This window comes from Peromyscus californicus, unplaced genomic scaffold, assembly GCF_007827085.1.
Source record: "Peromyscus californicus insignis strain IS unplaced genomic scaffold, ASM782708v3 Scaffold_12__1_contigs__length_115047231, whole genome shotgun sequence".
Classification (NCBI taxonomy): domain Eukaryota; kingdom Metazoa; phylum Chordata; class Mammalia; order Rodentia; family Cricetidae; genus Peromyscus; species Peromyscus californicus.
The window spans coordinates 55,461,950-55,486,860 of record NW_026294413.1 but is presented as its reverse complement, the minus strand read 5'-3'; positions in this window follow the sequence as shown (position 1 = coordinate 55,486,860).

Genomic DNA, 24,911 nt, shown 5'->3' with positions numbered 1-24,911 from the left:
AGAAAATTCAAGTTTTTAGTATAAAAGATCATTTCCATGGGTCAGGCTCCTTTTTTTCCATGTAAACAGTTTTGTTATTTTATGTAACACAGGACCAAATTATTCTTTTGTAAATATTTTATGCCTTATAATACAGTCCTTGAGATGCCCGTATTAAGTGTTCCCAGCAGCTCTGACCAGGTCAGTAACCCGAGAGACACAAATGAAAGCTACAGCCATGTTAGAGGAAGACATAAGAGTATTGCTTGCAAACGATGCAGTTCCCTTCCCAGACCTAACTCCATTCCAATCCCAAAGGACATTTAGAGTTCAAAAGAAACTAACACGCCATTCTTTAGCTCGCCTAATAGACTGAACCTGAGCAAACTGAAGTGGTGTGCTATCAGACATTTAAAATATTATAAGCCACAGCACATGAAAATACTAAGGTACCAGTGTAATGAGAAGCAGACGTAACTTAAAGAAAACGGGGTCTAAGTAGATCCTCCCGCATATCCTGGAAACTGAAAGTAGAATTGTATATTCAGTGAGGAGAAGAAAGCTCCACTCATGGCCACTAACATTTTTGAGCAATTTGCTTGTGTCTGACACTATGTTTTGCTGGGTGGATTTACTGGTGAGTGTAATAAAGCCCATGGTATCCAAAAGCTTAGTCTTGTGTATGGTGTATGTGTGTCTGCCGGTGGGTATGAACACTTGCATGGAGGCCAGTGAAGGACATGGGGTGTCCTGATCCTTCACTCTCTACCCTCTGCAGCTCTAGGCTTATAGATGCATACTTAGCTTTTAACAGGGGGTGAGGGATCAGAACTCAGGTCTTACAAGTGCTCTTATTCACTAAGTCACCTCCCCAGCCTCCCTCCCAGGAAGGACTTACTATCTAGCTGAGGGAAAGGCAGAGAGCAGGTAGCTGCCAGGAGTCGGCAACCCCAGATCCTGCCTAAGTGACAGCGAGCAGTCTTCTCAGGACATTTTCTTCCTGGGTAGCCCACCTCAGGTAAAAGAGCCAGGTGGGACTGTGATGGGCAATGGTTGCTCCAGAGCTCCGTGCTTAGGTGACTATAGGAATCCTGCATGAACTTCAGCTCCTTCCTCAGACCAGATTTTCTTCCTTCTCCTCTTCATAAGATTGATCTCTAGAAAACACTGTAAATCTCAAACTCCACTGTAATGGGTGCTGTCGATTCCAGGCAGAGGCAGATATCTGAGTGGACATCTCTCGTCATCAGATGTACAGCTGTCATCTGGAGATCCACCCGTATGACTGATGGATGGAGGGAGTGAAGATAGGAGGGGACTGATTCTCTAAGGGGTAGATGAGGAGAAACAGCCAAAGAATTAACTCCAGTAAACCCCAGCACTTAAATGTGAGATTGAGAAGAGTAAAAACGAGAAGATAAAGAACAAGAGAAGAAAGCAGGAAGGTGAAACCCATGAAGTACTCGGAGAGCATGGCCAACCTCAACTCCGTAGCTTTGGGAGATAGAAAGGGCAGAGTCAATGTGAGGTTGAACTGTCGACCTTGTGTACATCCTACTTCACAAATGAGTCTGTCAGATATGCTAAGCCTATAGGCTGAAGATGATGCCCCAACACTGTGGAGAAACCTCAGGTGACTGTCCAGGCAGCTGGCTGTTTCTGTCAACTCACAAATTTTTTGGAAGTTGCTTGCATGCACTTTCTGTTTTTATTTTTGTTAGCTAATATTATTTCCTTCTTGGGTCTCTGAGGGAGTTGAAGATTAGTTAGTTATAGTTGAAGGTTAGTTAGTTATAGTTGAAGATTAATTAGGATAGAAAGTGAATTAGATACATTTTGGACTTAACAAAATAGGATAGATAATGAAATTATTTTCTCTGAATTTGTCAAATACAAATGGACTAGACATTGTTTAGACATTTATTACTTGTATATATTGTATATAGTCATTGTACTTTTGTATATAGTTTTTCTTTTGTTAGTTATAACCTTTTTCTTTTTTTTCCTTTTTATTAAAATAGAAAAGGGGAAAAAAAAAAAAAAAAAAAAAAAGAAACAACACAAATGGGGGGGGGCGTTGGGGGGAAGGTGAGGGGGACGGGAGGGGGGAGAACAAGGGAATCCGTGACCAATATGTAGAACTGAATTGTATTGCAAAATAAATTAAAATAAATTAAAAAAAAAAAAAAAAAAAAAAAAAAGAAAGGGCAGAGTCTAGACTTCGGTGGGGGTGGAGCCAGTGAGAACAGAAGCAACAGAGACTGTGAGTATAACAGCCAGGAACCTCAGGGTCCGCCTGTGTGACTGAGCGCTGCCTCCTCAGGACATTCCCTTCGTAGGCAGCCCATCTGTGAGAGGCAGGTCTGAGCAAAGCAGACAGGGTTGGAGCTGAAGGGGGAAGTAAGGCTTGGGGCATTGAAAATTGTATTGAGTGTCTTTGAATGCCCACGGGAGAACTAGGCAGAGAAGATGAACTGGAAGACTTGAAGAGAGAGTAGATAACAGCTGAGATTCATGATGAATTGGTCTACAGGACATAAAGGAACTTGTCCTTAACTAGGAAGAAGGAAGATGCCATAGTAGGAGTTGAGGAGGGCATGGATGGAGCTAGACTGTGGGTTTGAACGCAGGTCATGGGCAGTTTGGAGCCCATCTTAGTAGCTCCAAATAGTTCTGTGAGAGAAGAGGTGAGGTTGTCTGCTGACAGCGAGGGAGGTTTACAGAGCTGGTTGGTTTGGCTGCAATCAAAGAGTCTGCTTTACTGAGGAGAGTGAGAGAAAGGATTGGCCAGACACGTTTATAGGTGGGAACTCAGACTGGGCTGAGGACTGGGTGAGCTGGGAATCAGATGTGTTAACTCAGTCACATGGTAGAAAGTATCACAGTTTTCTTCCTGGTCACTTCCGAGGGACACAAAACAGTGAGTCAAGTGCTTTGCCTAGAAGATATCACTACTCTAAACATACACCTGTGAGTTCAGCTTTTATCTTCCGATTCACTGATTCTCAGTCTTCAGTTATTTTTGAAAAATTCTTTTAAAAAATTATATTTATTTTATTTATTTATTTGTGTGTGGGGGCAGAGGCAGAGAGAATGAGAGAGATAGAGAGAGAGATGAAGATATACAGATATGCATAAACACACACAGACAGAGAGAGAGAGACAGAGAGAGTCTATGCATGTGACTGTGGAAGACTGAGGTCACAGGACACTGTCAGGTGTCTTCCTAAGCTGTTCTCCACTTTAGGTTTTTGAGACAAGGTCTCCCGCTGAAGCCAAAGCTCACTGATTGGTAGGCTGGCCGCACAGTTAACCTCTGGGATCCGTCTTCTTCTGCCTTCCAGTGCTGGGATTACAGGTGTGCAACGTCATGCCTGGTACTTACATGGTTTCTAGGAAACCACACTCAGACTTGTGCAGCAAGTGGCTTACCCACTGAGCCGTCTCCCCAGCCCCGCTCCTTTGATGGATTCTTAGCACTAAGCTGTCTTACCTGCCGAGTACGTTGCAGTGCATAAACAAATCCATTTCCTTTTCCCACTTAATCTTTCCGAGGTGGAGAATGTTATTTTCCCTTCACGGAAACCAAATGTTCACAGTGCAAAGGGAATGATCAAAGTCATGGTGAAGTTAAGGGACATGGGACTCCAGGCTTTTCTATTTATTCAAAATATATGGTCTCTCATTGATGTACATTCCTGAATCTCAGACAGGAGCTGGATTTGGTTTACTTTTATAGATGAGTTTCATCAGGGACAAATCACTGAATGTTTTTTGTTTTGCTTTGTTTTGCTTGCTTACATGCTCCCTTGCACTTGAGTTTGTAACTCATTGTGATGAATCCTTCTTTCTTACCATCTGGGCAGTGGCAAGCCTCAAATAACAAAAGAAGGAGCTGACTTCTGAAAGTGACTGTTAGGCCTCGTCCATGAAGTCATTCCTGTCTGTGATTTGTCTGAGTCGTGTCTACGGTAATGTGGTAACTGGCACAATTTCAATAGCTATAATACCTCTTCAATTACAGCTGCCTAAGGATTACTTAAAGCCCCCACTGCTCACTGCATCCAGGGGAGGCTGTAGGGAAGAGAGATCAGTCATTAGAATGCTTGTCTTTGCAGGCGGCAGACACTTCATGTGCCTCCAACATTTTAAAGAGCAGTTGAGGCTATTCCGAAAGCAACAAAGATAAGTAAAGTAGAAAGACATCAAACACTTTAGGTTCCAGAGTTCCTTAAACCATTACAGCTCACAGTTTCAAAACACAACAGTCAACAGTACTCAGTTTCCACAACATGGATCAACGGTTCAATCAAAACACATTTCTTGTGTACAGCTGGTGTTTGGCTTTGTTCATGGACAGGCAAGCAACTTAGCACCCCATTATTAAGAACAGAACCTCCTAGTGGACAAGATAGACCTGTATCTAGCTAACTGTGACTCACAGGCTCATGTGTTTGGTCTCCCTGGAGTGGCACTGACTTTAGAGGTTGTGGGATTTGGGTTATAAAGGTGGTCACTGGGGATCAGCCTTTGAAGTCATATTTCCAGTTCAGCTTCATACTTCCTGATCTGTCAAAATATGAATGGCAGCTGCTGCTCTGCCACGCCTTCCTCTGCCATGAGATGCTATCTCCTCAAAGCCCAAATATGTCTTCCTTCCTTTTTTTAAAATTTTATAATTTAATTTAATTTTACATATCAGCCACGGATTCCCTTGTTCTCCCCCCTCCCGCCCCACCTCCGCCTTCCCCCCAGCCCACCCTCCATTCTCATCTCCTCCAGGGCGAAGACTCCCTTGGGGATTGAGTTCAACCTGGTAGATTCAGTCCAGGCAGGTCCAGTCCCCTCCTCCCAGGCTGAGCCAAGTGTCCCTGTATAAGCCCCAGGTTCCAAACAGCCAGCTCATGCACTGAGGACAGGTCCTGGTCCCATTGCCTGGATGCCTCCCAATCAGATCAAGCTAATCAACTGTCTCCCTTATCCAGAGGGCCTGATCCAGTTGGGGGCTCCTCAACTACTGGTTCATAGTTCATGTGTTTCCACTAGTTTGGCTAATTGTCCCTGTGCTTTTTCCAATCTTGGTCTCAACAATTGTCGCTCATACAAACCCTCCTCTTTCTCACTAATTGGACTCCTGGAGCTCCACCTGGGGCCTGGCCATGGATCTCTGCATCTGGTTCCTTCAGTCGTTGGATGAGGTTTCTAGCACGACAATTAGGGTGTTTGGCCATCTTATCACCAGAGTAGGTCAGTTCGGGCTTTCTCTCGACCATTGCCAGTAGTCTATTGTGGAGGTATCTTTGTGGATTTCTGTGGACCTCTCTAGCACTTTGCTTCTTCCTGTTCTCATGTGGTCTTCATTTATCTTCCCTCCTTTAAACTGCTTCTGTCAAGTGGTTTTTCACAACTATGAGAAAAGTAACTGGTCACGTGACTAATCAGGATTCCAGCTCTATCATATCCCCCTACATAGCTCAGAAGATGTATATTAAAGAAAAGTTAAAACTGGTTTATACTCAAGTGCAATCAAGGAATACCTACATTCTATTGTATTTCACAGAAACCTTCATTTCGAAAAAGATTTTTTTTATTTTAAATCCCCCCCAGTGTGTGTGTGTGTGTGTGTGTGTGTGTGTGTGTGTGTGTGTGTGTGTGAATTTGTGCATGTGAGCTGGAGATACAGGTGATTGAGCTGACTGAAATGGATTCTTGGAACCAAACTCAGGTCCTTTGTGAGGGCAGTATGTACTCTTAACCACTGAGACATCTTTCTAGTCCAGGCCTTTTCATTTTAAAATAAGAATTTATTCAATCATATAATGAAACAGTAAAGATGGGAACATATGCTTCCACTTATGAGGTCCCTAAGCAGTGACATACATAGAATAGGAAAGCAGAACATTTGTTGTCAGGGTGTAGGAGAAGGAAGTAATGGATAGTTAGTGTTAAATCTTATAGAATTGGTTTGTCGGAAGTAGAGAGTCCTGACAATGAATAACAGTGACATCATAAAAATATAAATGTATGTACTGTTGCTGAAGTGGACACGAAAATGGCCAAAAATTCTTTGTTATGTGCATTTTTATCAGAATGAAAATAATAAAAAGATTGAGAAAGTAATAAAGAGTCAGTGTATATCTACCAAGAAATATGTATGTTTTGTTGCGCCTTTTTTAGTTTTTCCTCATTTGAAGGTAACACAATTTTGAAGTAGGGCAGATAAATACCTCCTTTGTTTTGGCTACATAGCTTCTTCCACTTTTTCTCTCTCTTGAGATGTAGGTGCTGTCCTAAAGTTTGGGTGCAGGATTCCTAGGTAATAATACGATATTTATACTATCGTCAATGCCTTCATTCCCAAGACCACCAGAAACCCACCATGGAGAAACGGGATTGGCTCAGTCTGATGGTGCTGTGGTTTAGATTTAAGATGTCTCATAAAAGCTCATGTACAGTGTTCAGAGATGGGGCTTCAAGATGCTTGAATCAATGCATTGACAACTCATACTTTGATGGCAGTATTGGAAAGTGATGGAAACTGTAGGAGGTAAGATCCAGCCTGAGGTAACGTGTTACAGATTCATGCTCTTCAGAGGATCTGCCTTGTCTGCATGCTCTTTTTGGTCTGGCCGTCTCTGCTTCTTGGTACAATGCTCTCTATCATGATGCCTTGCTTAATTACATTAAACATGGCCGACGCCTCTGAAGCCATGAGCAAAAATAACCATTTCTTCTCTCTCTCTCTCTTTTTTTAAACAGGTATTTTTATCACAGCAATAGGAACTGATCAACACATTGGACAGAAGAGAACTTAGTGTGGCATTGGCTCATGTTAGGAGATGCTGAGACAGGTCTGGGGAACCAGGACTCTATGAAGGAGGCATCGAGACGTGGTGATACATCTGTGATTAAGACTCTCATCAAACAGAAGGGACTTGGAGAGTGGAACTGAAGTTGTAGTTGTCTAGGAAATAAGATGAAAAGATACTCAAGTCACGTTTGTGATTTGGAAAATGTTCATACTTGTGCTGATCTTCCAGTACAATCATAGTGTGGTGTGCTTTTGTTGTGGCATGCTATGGCCATGGAATGGCCTTGACAGACGCTGATCTCCTCGGAAGGGAAATAGAAGAACTGGGTATGAATGCTGGGCCAGCTCCTAGATGTCAGGGGCTGTTTGCTCTTTGCCACTGTGTGTGTGTGTGTGTGTGTGTGTGTGTGTGTGTGTGTGTGTGTGTGTGATAAACACACTCCAATGTTATTTTCATGTCTTTTTATCAACAAATGATACCATTTTAAACATATAATTCTGCAACTAGCTGTTTTACTCAACTTCATAGTATGAAATCAGCTGTGACGCCAGAAGACGGGGCTCACGCCTCTTTAGCTCCATATTTAACTGGAGGGCGATGACGCTTCTTTTTCGTTAAAAAACGGTGCTGCTGCAACTAGTTCAGAGCCTCAGAATAGTTTTTCAAAGAAAGAAAGCGAGTGCCAGAAAGCAAGGCAGCCCTCAACAATGTGAGGGGCATAAAAACCAGGACGAAGAGCCACTTTCTGACAAGATCTGGGACAATGCGGGCAATGAAATAATGATAGTAATTGTGGGGATTGTAACCCATAAAATAAAATAAAATAAAATAACCTATGGGTTCATTGTTGCTCTAGATAAATAATTGGACATTATTGAGTATTCACTCAGATCACAAATGTTTCCCCTTTGCTCAGTGTGCAGCTCTGCCACAGTTTAGTTTTTATGTGATGATTTTTATTAAATTTTTCTTTCATGGCTGCATTTCATGATTGAACTAAGAAATAAATTTGCTACTCATAAAGCATAGAGATATTTTCCTATAGGAATTTTAAGCTTCTGTTCTTCACATCTAGATCTCCAATAAATCTGTAATTTGTCTTCGCTTCCGGTATAAAGAAAGGAATTTAATATCTTGCATCCCTGCCCCAAAGGTAACCACTTGTTACAGCAGAAAGGAATGTGTATACTTTATTAGACAAAATTTGGCTTCTAGTCTTGACTACATGAAACATAAACAGTAAGGAAGAGACTTGAATCAGTTCTGTTAACGTTAACCAGAATATTTGCTAGTAAATTTTATTCTGTTATCAGTACATTTGTCTGTTAATTGATTACTATAAATTTTGATTAAAATTGTATATTTAGTCATTATATCACTATAAATACTCAATCTTCTTGTCTCTTTTGGCCTCGTGACTTCTTTATTTAAATCTCATTATGATTATGTTATAGTTTTCTACCTGCTATTTCATAAATAATCTGTGAGATGCATACCTTAGTATTATGCTGGGAATCACCTGACTTCCTAAGGGACACTTTCTCTCCAGTGTCTTTAAAGCTATTTTATTTATTTATTTATTTATATTTATTTATTTATTTATTTATATTTATTTATTTATTTATTTATTTGTATGCATAGCATATACATGGAAGTCAGAGGACAACTCATGAGAACTAGCTCTCTCCTTCTATTATATAGGTTCCAGGAACCAAACTTAGGTTGTTAGCCTGGTGGGAAGCAAATTTACCTACCGAACTGTCTCAGCAACCTATGCTTCAATTTCTTAAACACATGAGAACGAGCTCTCTTATGCAGAAAAAGTCCAGAAGTTGACTGTTGTTGGTGTTGCAAAAACTCAAAATCTTGAGGATGAGACATGTGTGAATCTTTGGTTCCTTTTGTTCATGGTCCCATGTCTACAGCTTCTGAGAGTGTCTGGATTGAAGAGACACAGAAGCATCAGAAGACATGTGTGGGTGCTCTTGTCCAATGACTTTTTTTATGTCTAACTGACAAGCTACAGATTGGGGAGCTGCTGGGCAGTAGAGTTGGCCAAGTGGATCTATTTTACCCTGAGTGAAAACGAAATTGTTTTCTTAGGCAAAAAGCCAGTAACATAAATATGAGATGCATACAGTATTTGTGGTCCTAACATGTTAATTTTTTATTGTTATTTCTAATACCTTTCATAAGCCTAACATTTCAGCCCCTTATTAGTATTCACAGTGACATTTTCATTTAAGGAATTAACACAGTTTACATCTCGGTAAACTTGCCCTGAAAACCATAGAGGGTGGTCTAAATGCTACAGTTGAGCTATAAATAGAGGTCTGGACTTCCTGAAGAACAACACATGCAGTTGTTATTTGGTTTGAAGAACACATCAAAGAGAGTAAATGGAAAACAGAGAGTGTTATGGGGTGTGGTCAGAGAACTAGGCAGGACCTTGATCTTCAAGGATGTCTTAGGTGATGGTGAAGAGTTTGCCTATTTGCCTGTGTACGCCAGGAAGACACAGAAGAGCTTCACACAGGGGTGTGATATGTAGCTCTGGTTTATACTGGAGTGATTACAGGAGGTATCCTCTATAGAACAGATTCCTCCTCTAACAGGACTAAAGCATCTTGGTCATGGGTTCTCTCTGCCTAGCAAGAGCTCATTGTCACAGAGACAGCCTGACAGCAATGGGAAGAGGTCCAGGTAGACTGTGTGTATGGAGCCCACAGATCTTGCTCTCAGATTTTTCATTTCCATCCGTTTTTATTGCTTGGATGTGATTCCCTGTGGCGTCAGATGCTCAGAGTAATCACTGTAATTTGTGAATTTCCTTGCATGCATACACTCTGCTAATTTGGCAAAACTGTTATTTTTTTCTCATCTCCCATCCATGGGCACAAGCTCAGCTTAGAAGCTGCATTCTATAATTACTCTTCTGGATTAGAGAAAAGAATGAAGGAAATACTTGATTTAATATATGGATTTCAAAGGCTATTGTATTAGCGTTTCAAAGCAGGCCAAGAAATGAGGAGATGGAAGTTTTTGGCTCAGGAGTTCTGAAAAGGTCTTGGCCTCCTGCCTGTCTTCCACAGATTGCCTTCTGTGTATTCATGATGCTCGTTCATGCTTTTTATTTTCTGGTTGCCTTCCTGTTGAGGAGTGGTGTATTAAACCCTCAGCGCTGCATTATGTATTCATTTATTAACGCACTTTCCCTTTAAAATATTTCCTGATCACATAAAGGGGAAATGAATATTTTAGACACTAGTTTTGTTAACTTCAGCAAAGTCCTTAGTGTGTGGCATGTGACTGAACCCATTATTTCTGGAATAAAGAGGTAAATGAACAAAAGACTGAATTAGTGCAGTAAAAAGACCAAAAGAGGCCCTAGTCTCGGGCTCCCCACCTTCTGGTCTGCAGCAGGTTGTGGACCTACAATAAGAATACGTGATGTGGATTAGTAAGAAATGAAACCAAGACCTGTAGAAGCCGGTAACACATGGAAAGTCTTGATCACATTTTAAGAAAGGATTATTGCCCTATTCACAGAGGACATTATAGGTGCTGTTTGAGCTTTAAATATGGAAATAGAAATATTTCCTGGAACAAGTATATGAAGAGTTCTAGCTAATTGCCCAGTTCTAATGATCAGTACACAAGGCCTCCCTCCCAATTTGAGCCAAAGAAGGATTGATTTTCAAACCAATGTTTGCAAAACCAGAGTACCTGTTGTGTACCTGCTTGATACATCCTATTAAAAAAGGTGCCCTAAAAGAAGAGACAGCTGGGAGTGGGGAGATGGCTCAGTTGGTCAAGTACTTACTATGCCAACATGAAGACTGAGGTTTGATCCCCATAACCCATGATAACAAGCTAGGTGCAGAAGAGTTTTTTTTATGTTTTTTTTACCACAGCTCAACAATCTCTTGTGGGTGGTGTGGTTTCACACTGACCTTCGCTCTGCTGTCCCTCTTCCCAGACACTGACATGCATTGTAGCGCCCATTGGACAACATGTCTGCTTCTGTGTTCAAGTGCAATGGCAAGCGGCTATCATCCCAGCACTGGGGAGGCAGAGACAAGAGGATCCCTGGTCCTCACTGCTCAGCTAGCCTGACTGAACTGGTCAGCTCCAGGGGAAAGGGAGAGACCTTGTCTCAAAAAGCAGGTGGATGGCTGCCGAGAAATAACATGTGTGTTTGTACATACATTCATGTGTACCAGCCTGCATGTGCACACACTCATGTACATACACACACTCATGTGCACACACACACACACACAAACATACACAAACACACAATGCACACAAAGAGAGAGAGAGAGAGAGAGAGAGAGAGAGAGAGAGAGAGAGAGAGAGAGAGAGAGAGATATGCTGTGGGATGGTCTGTATGTCAAATGTGTTGCCGATTGGTCAATAAATAAATCACTGATTGGCCAGTGGCCAGGCAGGAAGTATAGGCGGGACAAGGAGGAGAATAGAGCTGGGAAGTGGAAGGCTGAGTCAGAGAGACACTGCCAGCCACCATCAGGACAAGGAAGATGTACAGTACCGGTAAGCCACAAGCCACGTGGCAAGGTATAGATTAATAGAAATGGATTAATTTAAGCTGTAAGAACAGTTAGCAAGAAGCCTGCCACGGTCATACAGTTTGTAACCAATATAAGTCTCTGTGTTTATTTGGTTGGGTCTGAATGGCTGTGGGACTGGCGGGTGTCAGAGATTTGTCCTGACTGTGGGCCAGGCAGGAAAACTCTAGCTACAAATGGCGTCCAACGTGGTGGCAAGAGTTTCCACCTAAAAACTGAGAAAAGATTCTAAAACGGAGCTAAAAACAGCTTCCTAGTTGTCTCTCTCAAATGAGCGGCAGCTGCCGGTTTGAGCTACTGGCTGGTTTCTGGCGTGTGCGCTTGACCTGCAGTATGGCGGGAATGAGACCTCTGCAAGTGGCACATTAAGCTGCGTGGTGGATTTAGCCTTTGGTAGTACAAAACAAAAAAAGAGATTTCTGGGCTACACGCTGCTTTGATAGAAGCACAGACCCACTATTTCTGAGAATTGATGGCTCCCAGAGCTGGCGGAAAACGTATCACCGCCATGTTGGGAAGCTAAAGTGGGCGGAGCCAGTGCCGTTTCAGGCTTAGAAGGCTGCAGTTCAAAGCAATAGGCTCAAGCTAATATAAAAAAAATAAGCCATGTAAAGATGGCTACCACACAAAGAATCTGGATTATGTTCTCTTTGATATTCATAACTGAAGAAAAACATTTGATTACAAAAGCTGTTGAGTTATGCCAAAATGTATATTTTAAAGGTACCTTGACTTCAAAATTTGGATGTAAGGATATGTTGCTTTGGAAAGGAGGCTCTGCTTTTGTTTCCACAGAAAGCCAGAGGCTATGGATTTGTTCCAGATTAAGATACATCAGGTTTGACCAGCCAAGACCACCTGAAAGGTCTCCGATGACACCATGGCCCAGATGATCCAACATCCAGAACCGTTTCAAGGCAACTGGCTCAGACGATACACCCTCATGGACTACTCCATAATCCTAAAATAGTCTTTGTGTCCCCATAAGATACAGTGCCCCCCTCCAGCAAGAAGTAGTAAGAGAGCCGGGCGTTGGTGGCACACGCCTTTAATCCCAGCACTCGGAAGGCAGAGCCAGGTGGATCTCTGTGAGTTCGAGGCCAGCCTGGGCTACCAAGTGAGTTCCAGGAAAAGGCGCAAAGCTACACAGAGAAACCCTGTCTCAAAAAACAAAACAAAAAAAAAAAAAAAAAAAAAAGAAGTAGTAAGAGAAGCTACGCCCAAATTCCCAAATATACCAAGCTGACTTTGGAGATGTGTAAAGGTTAAAACCTTCCTTTTTAAGAAAAGAAAAGGGGAAGTGCTGTGGGATGGTCTGTATGTCAAATGTGTTGCTGATTGGTCAATAAATAAATCACTGATTGGCCCGTGGCCAGGCAGGAAGTATAGGCGGGACAAGGAGGAGAATAGAGCTGGGAAGGAAGGCTGAGTCAGAGAGACACTGCCAGTCGCCATCAGGACAAGGAAGATGTACAGTACCGGTAAGCCACAAGCCACGTGGCAAGGTATAGATTAATAGAAATGGATTAATTTAAGCTGTAAGAACAGTTAGCAAGAAGCCTGCCACGGCCATACAGTTTGTAACCAATATAAGTCTCTGTGTTTATTTGGTTGGGTCTGAATGGCTGTGGGACTGGCGGGTGTCAGAGATTTGTCCTGACTGTGGGCCAGGCAGGAAAACTCTAGCTACAGAGAGAGAGAGAGAGAGAGAGAGAGAGAGAGAGAGAGAGAGAGAGAGAGAGAGAGCTCAAGTGTCATTCAGGTCAGGGATGGGGTGGGCATCGGTCATGTTCTTATGTGTAGTATCATGCAATAAACTCAGGCCCAGTGTATAAATGAAAGTGATTCAAGATGACATGCCTAATTTCCCAAATGTTGTGTCTTGGATATCTTCCCCTACAAGATGTTAGTCTGTGTTCTGAAAAGCAAATGTTCTGTCATTATCATACGCGAAGTCTTATCCATAGGCTCCCAGGAACAGGTTGAAGGCCAATCCCAAAGACTGCTACTCTCAGGTGTTTGGGCAGGACAGTTGTGTGCAGGGCTCCCATTCTCCAGAGTAGTCCCATGTCCCCAGGAATTTCTAAGCAGCTCAATAAAGAGGGCTTCATTGTGACATCCATCTGCTCAGTTACAAGCTCTTTTGGTCTTCACTGTGTCCGGGATGCTTCCCTGCCCACCAATTCTTTCTCTCATGGCTCAACCATCTCTTGCTAGTGGATGTGATCTCATACTGGCTGCACTGGCTAGTGTGTCTGTGTCCATCACATCCCTGTGTTCAAGGCCTGCTAAAAGCACCACTGTTCCACAACCTCCTCAGGGCCTCATGTTCTTTCTGCTGGGCACTAGCATCAATGCACTGGAAATGTTAATATGCCAAGTGATAATCCTTCATGTTGTGCAGAATTGCTGGTGCAGCAGGCACGTCTTACTTAGAGGTGCAAGATTACTGGGCTATAAAGGCTGCTGTCACACTTCTGTTTCTCGTGCCCCAAAATGTCTAAGCACAGGGCTCATTGTCTCAGGGCAAACTCGGGGTCCTTATACACTGATGATTTGTTAATTGGACTCAACCTGCAAGTTTACTGTTTTAAGTGAAAGGGGCATAGAATGCCTGTTCAGGTGTGAGTCACACATCTCGGAAGCTTGCCAGAGAAGCTGCGCATTCCCACATTCTGGTAAAAAGCAATCATGGAATTCATGGGACACACACACACACACACACACACACACACACACACACACACACACATACACAAACACACAATGCACACAGAGAGAGAGAGAGAGAGAGAGAGAGAGAGAGAGAGAGAGAGAGAGGGAGAGAGGGAGGGAGGGAGGGAGGGAGGGAGGGAGGGAGGGAGGGAGGGAGGGAGGGAGGAAAACAGGTGGACTAGGTACTCTATAGCTTTACTTCCACGGTTTCAGTTTATAGGTTTGATACTGCTCATGACTTTAGGCATCCACTGAGAGTTTGGGAATACATCTCCTTGGAGAAGACTAACAATCATTTTTGTTGAACAAAGTACTGAAAGCTTCTGAAGTTCTTCATGTTTTTGGTAGAGATCCACCTGTTTCCATCTGTTACCATTTTCTTCCAGATGGATAAGCATACCTTAGCATCGTTCACTGTATGGGTCTGCTTTACAGACCTTCACAGACACTATTCACTCCATACGTGATTGCAGAGCTCTGTGGCAGATCTTGGTTGGCACTCTGTCCCATGTCACTTGGATAATTTCTACACGAAGGAGCTGACTCAACAAAGCTTGGTGATGGTATTAGGATGGACGTCTATAAACAAGGTGCAAAAAGTGATCCCCAGTTTTATAGCTTGGGAAATAAGGGTACCATTTATGGGGAGGCAGGAGTGATCCAATAGACATTATGGAGTGGATTAGGGTGAGTTCAGCATGTGTGGGAGTGGGACAGTGTGGCGATGAAGTCAGGAGGTCCGTGTTGGAGATGTACAAATGAGTGACAGCTGAATGTACAAATGGTCTGCTTGCCATCAGAGAACGTAAGCAGTGGAAGAGGGTCAGGCCAGGATGATTCTCAGCGTTAACTCTTGCAGCTGGGTGGTGGGGAGAAAGTAGACTTTAGTGAGATGTGTGAGTGGAGGGTACAAATGAAACAGTAAGTATACATGGCTCTTTCAAGACATTCGACTGTGAAGAGAGGACTGAAAAAGGTTGTTATGCATTTATTTATCCAATCTGTGTGAGACTTGGGCATGTTTCTTTCTCTTGTTTGATGAGAAGGTGCTAACTCTTGGAGCGAGTGGTTTAATTGTATGTGATGAAAGATAGCTTATGTCCAAAAGACAGATGAGACCTGGAGGAGAGGTGGAGTGAGCAAGCATTAGACAAAACAGGGCAACACTTCCATTGTAGCTAAGTGGGAAGAAAGGTAGTGATGGATGCAGTAGCCAGCCAGGGAACAGGTGAGGGAATTCCTGCCCATAGGCCCTTATGTTCTCAATAAAATGGATGAGAACTGAAGGGATCAGATGCTAATCTCAACCAGTTAGAAAGGGGTTGAAATAGCCATTGCAGAGACTTAAAAGGGACAACAGAAGGAGTTGTTGGTGGAAATTAACCACGCCTGTTGACAATTCATTCCCCACTTGAAAAGCAGGAGAGGAATCTGCCTCTCAGTATCAATTCCCCCTAAATCCGTAGGTATTTTCTGTGGTGCTCTTTCCATTTCTCTTTATGTGTTTTCAGGACATGGTGGTACCCTGTAACCACCCAATGACCGCACAAGTGTCAGTGGCACCTTTTTTCATTGATCCCCCCTCTGAAGTTTTCTCTTTGATTTCCCCTGTCAATGGCTATGCAAAGGAAATGCAGTGGAATGCTCAGCATCAGCCTGTTTGAGAAAAGAAGACTCAGATGTTAGCTTCACACGTGATTTTAGCTAAGTTATTGTGTAGAGGGAAAAAAACCTCCCTTTCCACTTTGGGAACCATCCCCACAAGACTTCACAGCCAAAGCCTGTGTGCTCCCCCAAGGCTTCCCCTGAAACTACAAGCGGTCCATTCAGGGTATTTCATGTGGGGTATTTTTAGTAGGCATTGATTTCTTGCAGAAACCAGGCATCATGCTGCTCTGATTCTTTCATTCATGTGCTCTTAAAAGCATTTCTTCCTTCCCTTCTTTTTTTTTCCCTAATCATTAAAAGTACCAGGAAAGCTGAAAGGACATAAATATAGAAAGTTGTCAGTGTCTTATGGGAATCCCAGTGCTTTAACAGAAAAGGTCTAAACTCAGAACCTAATGCTAGAGGACAGGTGCTGTCATCTAATCAACCCTCTTGGGGTAATCTAGTCTTCCAATGAAGCATAAGAATGGAGGGGAGCTGTAACATATAGTCTATAAGTTGAGGTTCATAGAGCATCACAGAACCTATGTATTAATGGAACAGTAGGACAAAACCTACTCAGAGAGGTCAAGGGAGATATCAAAGAAACAAAAATGCCAATTGGCCAAAGTCTAAATGAAGGAGAAAATTAGAACAGGGTTGCCAGAGGCTCTGTTCTTCCTTCATGAATGTTTTCATTCACATGTGGAGCAAGTGTCTGGAGAACTACTGAAGGGGGCAGTGAGTTTTAGAAACTGTGGGAAGGGGTTGTAAGTAGAAGGTAGGAGAGGACTGATGATACATGATGCAGAAGTAGAAAAGTCAAGTGGGTCAATTTTATAGGCTTGAGTAACAGATAATAGAAAAAACAGGGACCAGTAACAGAGAGACTACCTGGGCAAATTTTAGAAAATTTACTTGATAGAGATCTTAGATGTGTTAGTGATCCTAGGACCAAGGAGTCACAGGTAAAAAATACCAATGAACTATAAATATGTCAATGGCATGTGTACTGGCTAGTTTTGTATGTTAACTTGACACAAGATAGAGTCATCAGAGAGGAAGGAGTCTCAGTTGAGGAAATGCCTCCATGAGATCCAGCTGTAAGACATTTTTCTTAATTAGTGATCAGTGTGGGAGGGCCCAGCACATGGTAGGTAGTGGCTTTCCTGGGCTGGTGGTCCTGGGTTCTATAAGAAAGCAGGCTGAGCAAGCCATGGGGAAGCAAATCCAGTAAGTAGCACACCTCTGTGGCCTCTGCATCAGCCCCCGCCTCCAGGATCCTGCCCTGTTTGAGTTCCTGTTCTGACTTCCTCCAGTGAAGGACTATGATCTGAAAGCATAAGCTCCCCAGCTTGCTTTTTGGCTGTGGTGTTTTGTCCCAGCAATAGAAATCCTAACTAGGAAAGCATGTGACAGGACAATGGGCAGAATGTGAGTGATGAGGGGTAGGAGCTTGAGTTGACCAATCCCAATGATTGAGGATGACACACAGTGACCACCTAGATTCTAACAATCCTCAGTCACTTGCTAGCATCTCATCCTTGACAGCATTTGGTACTACTTTTCCTGATTTATGTGTTTCATTTCATTTTATTTTTCTTTTCTAATGGAAAGTATGCATCATGTTGCTGAAGAAACGGTATGTTTTCGTCAATATAACTCTCCCTTCTAAATCTTTGTCTGTCAAATAGTAGGTTTATCTGCTGAGTAGGCTCTGAATGGTTCCCTTTTGTAGAAACATAATAAAAATGCTTAATGAGTAACCTAAGAGGTGAAATAATTCCAGAAGTCCTAAAATTTTCTGTCTTATCTTTGCCATTAACAAGCCCTAGGGACTTAGAGACATCATGCCACACCCCCTTGTCTCTTCTGTCTAATCTGCAGTGGCCCTTTTCCTTCTCTTTTGTGGTTTTAAACATAAAGCCATATAATAAATAGAAGAAAGCACTTTGGAAAATTAAAGGTGATGATTCAAATATCAGATTTTATTAGGGGAGGAGATAGTGTTATTGTTAAAATTGTCTTTTCCAAAAGAGTACAAAGTTGTTTAAGATGGAATTAGCCAAAGAGATTATGAAAAGCATTTTCTTGTTTTCCTTCTTGGGCACATTGTGACTAAAAAGCATTTTCTGGATAAAAGGCTGTGACCTTCGAGTGATTTTTCCTCTGGCAGACTTTGGGCAATGTCCAAAGGAGGGAAACCATGGTAGAAGGTCCTGGTTTCAGGAAAATGAATTTTTCTTTTGTTAAAAAGACACTTGAGCAGTAATATGTCTCAGGATTTTCATGAACGTAGACAGGGTCTCCAACAGGTTAAACTAAAAACATGATGGTATTTTAGAAGTCAAGAGGTGACTTGGTCTCCTGAGATGCCATTAATCAATGTCCAAGGATTAAACAAAAAAGAAAACACATTTTGCTCTACTATGGCCATTGTCTTACTTTTTCTCTGAGAATTCCCTGTGGAAATGTTGCCGTCTTTCTCTGACATTTATACTGATCATGAACTTGATGGGACCTGTGATCCCTTAATAAAAAAAATCTGACTACACCTGTAAGGGGGAGCTTCTTCGTTGGGTTAATGGGAGGTAGGATGTCCTACCCTAAATGTGGGTGATACCACTTTGTGGGCTGGGGTCCCAGACTGAATAAAGAAAAAGCAAGAAGTTGTTAAAGATATTTTAAAAATGTGTGCATGTGTGCCTGCGTGCATGTGTGTGTGTGTGTGTGTGTGTGTGTGTATGTGTGTGTGAGTGAAGGTGCCTTTCAGAGGCTAGAGGCATTGGATTCCCTGGACCTACAGTAAGAGATGATTGTGAGTTGCCCAACATGAGTGCTGGGAATCAAACTTAGGTCTTCTGGAAGAACAGCAGTACATGGTTTTGACTGCTGAGCCATCCCTCCAACCCAAGGCATGGGCTTTTCAATCACAAAAAGTAGCAGGGGGCTCTCCTCTGATTTTTTAAAAAAACATTTCAACTGTTCCAGCTGTTGGAAGATTTTCAATTGCAAGATATTCCAGTCGAGGAATTTATGTTAACTTCAACCTCATAGAGCTTTGTAAGCAAAAAGAAGATGTTTTAAAACAGCTCTTGACCAGCATAGGGTATTGGCATCCAGCGTACAGGCTCTTTATAAATTAACTCATTTAATCCTTACAGCAAAGAAAAACGTGAATGCAGTATTTTCTTTGTAAGTGAGGAGATGGCACTTTAAAGTAACCAATGTCCTCTTGCTCATGAATACATGGTAAAGAGATTACATACACATTAATATCAATTTGACTTCAAAGTTCATGTTTTATTTAATAAAACAACTGAATAAATCTAAACTCAACAGGATTTTCTGGAGATACTCTTTTTGGTCTAGCTCAGTTAGAGCTGGACTATAAATGGTTTACACAGAGGCATTTCTCCCTTAATAGTGCTCGTTTTAGTGTTCTATCTTTAGCCTGTACCCCTTTCAATGGGGTGGACTTTTCTTCTCCTTCTTACTTTGGGTACCACTGAATTGGCACACAGACCTAGTGCGTGATGTTCCAGTTTCACAGACCAGAATAAAGGAAGCTGTCTTATTTAAAGAATCTGCTGTGTTTGGAGTCTTTCTAGTGAGCTTAACATGTTCCTGGAAGACAATGACATAAAATTTCAGGTACATATTTACACAAAGGCATTTGCCAAGTGCAGTAAGAGCCTGAGCAGTGAGTTCTTGCATACCAGTGCTCAGCTTACTTTTTCCACTGAACAGCCAAGTTTCTGCCCATGGTCAGAATAGGTCCCACGTCAGTTAAGGTAATCAAGACACTTCCCCACAAACATGCTCAGAGGAACCTCTCCTAGGCGGTTCTAGATGTCAAATAAACAGTTATTACTAATCACCGCAATGGCATAAAGCACTTTAATTTCTCTTTCTCAGTTCCTTTAGGTCCTAACCTGAATCCAGGCAGACCCTGTCTGACCATCACTGACAGACTTCTCAAATTTCCATCCTTGGTATCTCCAGCACTGAAGCTAGCTTCGCACTTAGAGAGAACATTAGTTCAGATAATGACAGAGACCTTTCCATTTACATTCGAGAAGGTTATTCTGAAATACAAAGAAACAAGACCCCTTGCTATAAAATAAATAGAATTTTATCTCAGGAGAGAAGACAGGAATTATGCAGAAAAAAAAGAGAGTTTTGACTTCAAACCTTTCAGATATAAGGAAAACATGCAAACCTAAAGGAATGTAAACAGACAGGAGGGACTTGTCAAATTCCCTTCCAAACAGTTGTTTATATCTGCAGTTAGTGTTGCTCTTTACCTTAATCAAAGGAGCTTTCTGCCCCCTCAATTTCACTAGTTCTTTGAGGATTTCATGCATTGTATTTTGATCATATTCATCCTCTCTCCCCACTCCTCCCAGATCCATCCCCACTTTCTAATCCAACCAACTGTGCACTAATTTTTTTTTTTTTTTTGTTTTCAAACACTTCAGTTTGTGGTGCTTATATTCTCTTGGATGTGTGGCCTTCACTGGAGGTTGGCCAACCCACCAGGGGTTATACTCTGAAAGAAAGCCAACTCCCCTTCTCCCCGAAGCTATCAATTGAAGATCTTAGCTAGCAGGGGTGGGCAGTGCTCAGTGCAGAGAAGCACAGCTGGTCAGGATGCTGAGAATATGTAGGTGACTGTTGAGGGCTCAACCCTACATGAGACATCTGTAAGAACTTCTCCAGGCCTCAGGGAACACTGTGGAGTGGGGACAGGAAACAACATGAGAGCCAGCAGACGCGGGAAGAGGCTGTGAAATGATTTGTGGACAAGACATAGCTGTTTCACGCATGGACTCACAGCCGCTGTGATTGCTTTCATGAGATCAAGCCAGTCAACATTCTAGTGTGGAGGGGCTCAGGAGGGACCTGAGGCTTCCCCCCGAGCTGAAGAGCTATTGGCAGTTGTGGCTCTTGGGGGGGGGGGTGGGCTGTTTCACTTTTCTTCCAGGATGTGGCTGTGGGTAGCTTGCTCGTGCTCATGCAGGCATCAATAATTGGACTCAACGGGTCATATTTTTTTAAAGATGGAAGGGAGTAAGGGGGAGTCATGGATGGAGACGATCAAGACACATTTTATATATGTATGAGACTGTCAAAGAATAAATACAAAGTCAAATAAAAGGAAAATTAGTGCCTTGCACCTGAGGCAGTATAGTCAAGGAACTAAATACATATATAACACGTGACATTTAAAAAGCAAGAAGGATAAGATATAAATATAAAATATAGTGAGAGATAGATATTTATTTGATTCTTGTTCACGTTGGTGCCAGAGAACTACACAACCCTTGATAGATCTAATAATATAATAAAATAGAGTAGACATTTTAATTAATTGCTATTCATTGTCTGACTGCCAGTGTTTAAGAAAGTCACTTTAGTTTTCTGAGATTCACTTCCTCCCAATAAGGAGCAAGTGGTGAGATTGTGAGACAGACCCCTGAGCCCACTGGCTCTCCCTTCCTCTAGCTCCTAGTTTTTTGCTAATTCAGATTGGTATCTGAGGAGCATTGCAGAGAGTCCTTTTGTCAGTGAGATGCCCAGAGTTTGGTGTTACCTGTGTCGTCTGCATGTAATTAGATTGATACGGTCCTAGCAGATGGAGATGCTGGAGGTCTTGCTGGCAGCCTCATATTGATGAGAATCTAATTCCATTTGACTTAATGGTGTCCCTAATTGAGCCACAGGGCACAGAAAGGGCAGTTTCACTTTTCTGAGAGTGTCATGAGATCTGAGTGGCATTTGTGGCTTCCTGAATAATTGAGTGAGCAGTGGGATAAAATTTCTTCCTGTAGCCCCTAAGCTCTCCATGTCACCACTCTGTGGCCACAACATAGATCACACTTCCTTTTGGTATTGTTCATTCTCTCCAGTATAAACTCCCATCAACTGGCGGGAATTCAGCCCCTCTGCACACCTGACGAGTCCTACAGCACCATGTGCATCTTGCAGTAGTTTTATCAAATATCTGGTCCCCTCAACTGGCCTGTAACATGTGGGGCTTTGATGTTGACTTTCTCCCTCTCCTCTCTCTGTCTCTTTTCTCCTCCTCTCCCTTGTCTTTCTCACTTTCTGTGCCATTCTCATGGCATGGTGCTATCCATCTCTCCCTTCAACCTGACTCGGGACTGTGACTCGAAAAAAGCTACAGGTTTAGGTCAATAGGAACATAATCCAGTGAGCTATAAATGCATACAAAACCCCAGTTGCAAATTTGACTTCAAATTTCCACAGCAGGTCAGTCCTCAGCTTCAGATTGCCTCCACCCGGAAGAGCCATTTTTACCTCCACAGCTAGGAATGCAGCTGACATTTCCGACTCATGGATGGAGCCCTCCCACTTCTCCAGGGCTTTATCTCTACAAGGATAAATTGAGTCTCAGGATTATTATTTTTGGTTCAGAATGTTGTTTTTGTTTTATTATGCTTTGGTGGTGAGTCTTAACCATGGGTTTTGTTAGTTGAAAGCCCACAGGAACCTGATTTTTTCATGACTTTTTAAATTTATGTTTTCATTTTTTGCTTGAATATATTCTAAATATTTCTTTTTCAGGGATGGTCAGTGAGTGGTGACCTTTTGGAGTCTCTTGAGATCTGTTTTGTCTGGTTTTTTCTTCTTATTGCATGGTGATTTGACTATGTCTAGGATTCATTTGCATGTAATTTTCCTTAAGAAACGGTACAATTTCTCCATGTTGCTTGGCCCTCAATGTTACTAAACAGGTAGTTCATGAATTGCTTTTTTCCTTAGTGATTAACTTATCTGTTTGATTCTTGTACTGCTGAGGGAAGGCTTTCATGTGGTTTTTGTTTTGTTCTGGGGATTTTGAAATATCCACTTATTTGTTTACAGAATATAGGCTTTTTTTTTGTTTTCATTATCTGACAATCATTGAAGTAAATATTCTTTTTGTTATTGAGAAATTTTCTTCTAGCATGTATTTTATAAATTCTCTTCCAATATGTTCATTTTTGTTGTTGGAAACTCTTTTCACATGAACTCTAGGAATTCCAGACCTGTCTTCTGTGTTAATTAGCATTTATGCTAAATATATATTACATATATTAGCAATCCCTAGTTTAACTGTCAAACTCATTCATTGTACAACTGTGCCCATTACATAACTCAACCTAAATGATACAATTTTACTTCTTAAAAATGTATACAATTTTGAAAATTGAAAATTATTTTAAATTTCCAAGATCTCTTATTTTTCCTTATTTTTGGATGGTATTCATACCTTCTAAAATATGAAATTGTCAATGGCATTTATTAGAAACCTTATCCTATCTGCTTCACGTATTACTATTCTCAAACCTAGGACTTCAGGTATTGAGTTTCCCTTTTCCCTAGTGAATTGCTCTGCTCAGAGTTCCCCAGAGAAACATATCTTTTGCCCAGAATGCTCTGGATTGTGAACTAACTAAAATAGAGGCATTGTGGCTTGGCTTGGACTCAGCGCTGTCTGTCCTTTGACCTAACTGACCACAAATTCTTTTGGTTTTATGGATCAAATATCAAGTAGGGTCTTAAGAAGGTGCTCATCTATTTTCATTCCAAGGATATTTAGGTCCTTTAGCCATTTCTAAAAACCCCTGACACTCAAGTTTTTTTTTTCCAGCTTAGTATTTTAGTTATTTGGGTAGCCACAATGGTTCCACTCACTTCCGTGATCCTTTTTTCACTTAGCTGTGGATTCTCTATGGTCCCATTAGCTTCATATAAGTGAAGAATGTCCAGTATTCACTTATGGCTCAGGAACTGACTACCATTAACATAGTTTCAATGTCTTGGTGAAGGATGTCACTGGCTCTTCTTGAGGAACATTGCTGGTGGAGGCTGTACTTATCACTCGTTATAAATCGAATGAAACATGCCACTCTTCCTAAATACTCCAATCATACCTTGTATTTTACCTTTAAAAAGAAAGATTTATTTATTTTTGTTTTATGCATACAGGTATTTTGTCTACATTTATATGTGTACCACATGCATGCAGTGTCCCTTGGGGCCAGAAGAGGGCATTGAATCCCTTGGAACTAGAGTTACAAATGGTTGTGAGCCACCATGTGCGTGTTAGGAACCAAACCCAGGTCCTCTGTAAGAGCAGCAAATGCACATAACACCTGAGTCGTCTCTGCAGCCCCAGGGCTTGTCACTTTTTTCTGTGTGAGCCATGATTGACCATAAGTTAATTCAACCAATTGAATCTGATCAATGACCTAGAGCTATCCATAGCTACCAAAATTGAAATGTTGAATTCAGAATCTATCTGTGCATTTATGATAATGCATTCCTGAAGTGAAGATGTCTTTGTCTCCAAGCTGGAATACTCTGAACCCATTCCCCACATGGGTTCCTTGTGTCATAGTTCAGTGCATTTGTAGACGTGAATAGCTAATTTCAGTGTACAAGCCTTCTTCTTTCTGGTTTGACTTTACAATTAGGATACTATTTAAAGTCAAGATCAATTCTTCTGAGAGGTGAAATCAATGAAAGGCAGCAGGTTGGCACATAATCAGCACTATGGTTCCCACAAGAGGCGAATCTTTCCAGTGATGGCATGGTGCTGACTCATAGGAAGTCAGGACCACTTTCACTAGAGGGTGGAGTGATGCTTTACCTCTCCTGACAAGGGCATGAAGCTTCAGGTTTGGGACATGGTCTCTCAAAGTCACCCTTCCAGTTCTTAACAGTCTTATCTCTCCTCATCACAAATGAAAGTTTTACAAACAAAAGCTGCAGGCTTCAGCTGTTTTTCCACTCAGCAACTGTCTGCTCCTGCTTCAGTTGCAGCAGATGCACAAGCGTTGTTGAAAGAAACTGTGGTGGGTAGGGAGATGGGTTCAATTGGCAAAATGCTTGCAGCACAAACATGGTGACCTGCGTTTAGAGGCCTCAGCATTTATGTAATATGCGGGATGTGGTGGTGTACACCTTTAATCCTGGTGTTAGGGAGGCAGAGACAGGGGGATCCTTGGTCAGCCAGACTGGTCAGATCAGTGAGCTCTAGGTTCAGCGAGAGATCTTTTCTCAAACATAACACAGAGAGTGATAAAGACATCACACACTGACCTATGACCTACAAAGGTGCTCACATACACATGTGTACACACAAAAACATACATAT